Here is a 5297-nt window from a genome sequence, read left to right as displayed (position 1 = left end):
TCCTAATGCATACATCCTTGGGTGCACGTCCTTCTCCATCATGTTATTAATGAATTTTTAACGACACATGTTATATATAATCAAAACCGTTAATTTTTTAAAATTATATCTAAAAATCACCTCTTTACAAAATAATAATAATAATAATAATAATAATAATAATAATAATAATCAAATTGTTGACTGTTTAATAATCCTTAGGTGCAGCACCAAAGTACTGTTAACGAAGAGATGTCTATTGGCTGCACTATTACGCAAGCCCAAACCCTATTGGAGTAAATGCTATGCAGAACTGCATAAACTGCACCCGAAACTGGCATCTCATGATACCCAATTTTGCCTGCAATGGTGATAAAAAGTCAACGTTTTTTTCTTAATGCATAAACATAAAATGTGAGGATACTTTTTACCCAAAAATAAACATGGGGAAATTATCTTGATTTTCATATTATCTCAAAGCATTGGGAAGGAAGAAACAGTGTATGATAAAATCTATGACCTATATATATACATGTATACATATATACATATGTGTGTGTATGTGTATTTAAACACTGATTTCTGTGTTGCAGTGTGCATAAGTGCATTCCCATCCAAACTTGAACTGTGGTTTGGAATCTCATTGAGCTCCATTACTACAGGTGAAAGCCATAGGTCTGCATGCAGTTTGACTATTTAGTTTTCATTTATGCACGGTTTGATGGATAGTAGTTGGGAAACAGAAAGAAATTGTAATGGAAGGACCATGCATATATGGCCATAATGGCCTGTCATATTTCTTACAGATAACTAGCTTTTATACTCTCATTGATTAAGAAGGATGAATATAATATTGGAGGGTAGGTGCTACAGAGAGGCTAATTATTATTTTTTCCTCAAAATTAGTGGCAGGGGGAGGGAATTGACTTCTTTGCACTTCATTTCTGTGACAGATAAACTGTTGCTAGCTACAGTTGACATTTGTCTTTCAATTTTGAATGATGCTTCTTCTTCCATCTTCTGATTTTCTTCGACCTTAAAGGTCTGGTTTGGTACTTAACTAGCCTTCTTCTATTCTTTATATTAGTTTTATCTAAAGGAGAAGTTTTTTAATGTAACTGTCACGCTGTTACTATACTTAATTTTATGAAATTTCAATATTATCGTTTACTTATATTCTAACACATGAATTAATCTCAGCGGTGTGACCACCACAATAGTTATGCATTGTTATTTTAAGTCCCACAATTACCAATTCCTACGTAGTCATTCAAAGATTGAACAATAGAGTCATACATAAATATTTTTTACTTCAATTCACTACCTACATTACAATCTTTTATCACTATTTTGCAGTAGGCCAGTTTCACTATGTCTCACACTACGAGTTATAATTGTAGAGCCTGCGGACGTTAATGGGAGAGCTTATACTTTCATATCTCCATCAAGTAACCGCTCTGCTATTATCATATTACCAGCTTCTGTGGGGTGATATGCATCCCAAAACACGTATTTCGATCGATCGTCACACAATGCAGAGCTTCTGTTTGCGTCACGGCTCTTGAAGCAAACAAACAGCGGAAAGTACCCTCCACAGCATGGTTCATTTACATTGGCACACCCTAGAAATACCAAATTCAAAAACCAAAAGATAAAAACTAAACCGAATGCACTTTATCATATAGTAAAAATAGATAAAAGGTAGGTCTCTTTAAACCCTGGCTACCAACTTACCATATTGATGATAGTTTACTATAATCTTCATGAAGATATCAAAGGAGTTTGCATAGAGAAAGATCGCTTCAGGACCCAGCTCTTGATTAAGTTGATCTAAAACCCCATTAAGTTTCATATTGTAACCTTGGATTATTTCATTCACCTCAGCAAAACACCGTCCACTCAAACTGATGGCACGAATAAATGGTATGCATCCTAGGGGTCCAATCCCTGCCACAACGAACTTTCTAGCTCCCAGCTCGTGCAGTCGCTTTACAAATCAAAATATTATGGTTAATTAGAGTTGTTGGGGGTAATTTATTAAGCTTTTGTCATTATATTAGACAAACAAGTTATTGATCCACTACTAACCGTATTGATATTGTCCTTTAATCTGCATCTTACGATATGTGTGGTGGTTAATCACAAAATGTATTGATGTCATTAGAAGTTGAACCACTCAATATAACTCATATTTTAAATTTGTCAATAATTCGATGTGAAATTCTTGTATTCTTTAACAGTTCAATTAGGTGATTGGTTAAAAGACGGTACCTTAAGCTTTATGGTCAAGACTCAAGTTAGAGACCATGAATCTTGGAACATGGCCTTATCATCACCAAAGAATGGTATGGATGGTTGGAAATAGTTGAGAACATCATTGAATCCAATTGCGACCGAGAAGGTTGTCTTCTTCAAGAATTCCATTGTATTATTTTCTCCCATTGTTTTCACCATGTTATCTCTGCTTTCCTCAAAATTATTCACTTGCTCACGCAGGGGAACTCTTCCGATCTGTACACAATAATTTCAGAATATCTAAAATAAAAAATGGTATATATTGTGATTAGTGCTAATTAAGTACTACTTACAAACAAAACTCCTGTTTCATCCAATATTCCACAGCTCCAGAAGCATAATTAATTCCTCTGAGGGTTGAGTTGGCTTGAGTGTTTGGGGTTAGATAAGGTGGAGGAAATGACCTGATGGCACCATGCAATTAAGCTAAAATTAGTGCTAAAATTGGTAATTAACTATGAATATGACAGTCAATAAACACCAATTTAAAAGTCAATTTTATTAAACTTCTGGGTCCTGTGAAAATAACTCTTTGTAATCGATGGCGACTGCATTATCATGTGCCACACTGAAATGAATAGCAAAAACTTATGTGACCCAATTTAATATATACTTATGCAGTCTGATTAGACTCCACTTAATAGATTATTACTGAAACTCATTGAGCTGATCTATAAAACGACAGCTTCGTCTATAAATTTGAACTCAGAATTTCTTTAATAAAATTATGACTGGACGACACTAAATCAAAGATCATTCTCACTACATTAAATGACCGAAGTTCGGATCCGGGATATTAGCAATTAAGTTATGAGTGATATATACTATGACAGCTACCAAAACCAGTTAGCTGTGGAAATATTCCTTCCCAAAACTGAAATTTCTAAAACTAGTAACCGTACCTCCAACTTCAAAACCCTGTTAACTGAGTAGTTCTACCATGTGAGGCTAAGGTGGTGGGATCAGATCAACATTTAGTGCATTTACCTACAATGTCCGATATGGTTCGACCATTTGTGAATCGACCGGTTGGTCGACCACCAGAAGGCTTGAAATCTATGCCATAAGGAGGAGAAGCAGCCTTTGAGAGTGTGAAAATGTAGTCATTGTTTCCAGAATGGAAATGCATTGAAAAGCACAACAATGTTTGAGCAGATTACATACAGAAGAAGAAAGTAAGAAATCTTAAGGCCCTCCGTTTTTCATTATTGTAGCAAGTTGTAATTAAGTTTCACTTTCATGGTTATTATAGACGCATTATTATTATTATTATTTTTTTTTGTTGAAAGATAGAATTTTATTGAATTAAATACGAATAGCTATATTTGCATTTTATGCTAAAATATTAAAAAGAAATTTTGGACCCAACTCATCTAAGCCAAATCTCCCGCAATGCTTAACGACGTACGCCCCCATCGAATGGGCTGCACGATTGGATTGCCGAGGGGTAAAGCAGAACCTTACCAACTGGCCTTTTTTAGGAAAGATTTCTTGTCAAAAATTTACCACACAACAAACGTCTATCGCACGAAATGTCCACTTTTTAACCACATATCAAACGTCTACTGGACTTAGAATGCCATTAGAATAGTGCATTGGTTTCATGAAAGTTTCTCTTCATTGAAGTCACATGATTACTGAACAGGTGTCATGTTCGCACGACTTAATATTTGGAATTGATCATGACCTGCTAGCCACGGACCATGGTGGGTTCACAATAATTTTTTCAGTTCGATTGATTTGGTGGGCTCTTACCGACTCTGTGCTGCCGAGAAGTGAAGTAACTAAACTAAATCCGCTTCCAAACGGTGACAAGATTCTGCATTGGAATTATTATGAATTTTTTATAATGATTTCGTATAGTTTGATTCAAGAGCTGGGACTATGCAGGGTCCCATTAATCGTTTACTTCTCCTCATTTGGAATACTGAGAATTGAGTCTATTGAAGATCTGATGCTGCAAGCAATGCTAATTGCTAAAAAAAGGTCCATGTATGATGTAATGTAAGTTTTGTTAATTAAGAGAAGGATAATGTTAGGGAGATTAAATTTTGTTATCAAATGTTGTAAACTAAATGATATGATTGTTGATGATTGGATTGTTACTTAAGTGTTGATTAACGTGCTTATTTCCTATTAGTGACATATCATTTGATTTGTAAATTTGGTTTAGAAATTTGGTCTGTCCAGCGTTAAGTTGAGAATGAAGATTTTTTTCCTTACGGGTAATGAAAGAAGTATGTCCATTTTGTTCTTACTCTACAAATGTTGATTCCAACCACATGGTTACCTTCTCCAAGTCCAACTTCCATTCCTTTAAACTTGGGTACTGCATGTTCATAGGTTTATAATGCTCCAAATCCTAAGAAGACACTACAAGCTACTCCCATTCACAAAAAAATTGGATTAAGCATTCTTTATTTATCTAGATTTTCCAAAATTGACTCTCCATTAGACTTTAAGAAAAAACTCTGTTGATCTAGTCAGTTGATCAGTTAAAGATTCTGTTGAAAATGGACTGTGTTAATTGCGGATGATTTCTCAAAACCTAATCAACCAAATACTTCGGTTCGATTATTATTATTTTATTGTCAAAATAGTTCGGTTCGATTTTACTAGATATCAGTTTGCGATCTATTCTGCACTAAATTTCTCATTCTTTTTTTGTTGTTTTCTTGCACAAAATTTAGAAGCCAAAGCATTTATATATATTTATTTGTGTTCAATGCAATATTTCATATTTCAATTTAAACTTAATCCAACCTAATAAAAAAAGAAAAAAAATCTGCAAGTGGCCCTTTAATACAATAGTGGAAATATGTTCAGTCTTTGCATGAAGATGTGAGTTCGAACCCTGTCGTTAGCTAATCTAACAAAATTTATTATTTGGAAAAAAAAAAAAAATCTAATAATTCAGTTTGGTTTAACGATAGATTGATCATGCTTCAACCCAATATTTTACGGAACCTTTCAACTCAAATTGGATTGCTATTAGTTTAATACCATTTCTAAGATTTTTTATT

General features: G+C 34.1%; 1 pseudogene; it reads right to left on the bottom strand.

Moving 5' to 3' along the window:
• Nucleotides 1-1360: 1360 nt before the first annotated feature.
• Nucleotides 1361-4609, bottom strand: LOC103942647 (annotated as a pseudogene).
• Nucleotides 4610-5297: the final 688 nt, after the last annotated feature.

Source organism: the organism of the source record quoted next, unplaced genomic scaffold, assembly GCF_019419815.1.
Source record: "Pyrus x bretschneideri cultivar Hongxiangsu unplaced genomic scaffold, Pyrus_bretschneideri_v1 Contig42, whole genome shotgun sequence".
Taxonomy (NCBI): Eukaryota; Viridiplantae; Streptophyta; class Magnoliopsida; order Rosales; family Rosaceae; genus Pyrus; species Pyrus x bretschneideri.
The sequence above is the reverse complement of the archived record's forward strand: the minus strand, read 5'-3'. Positions and strand labels throughout refer to the sequence as shown.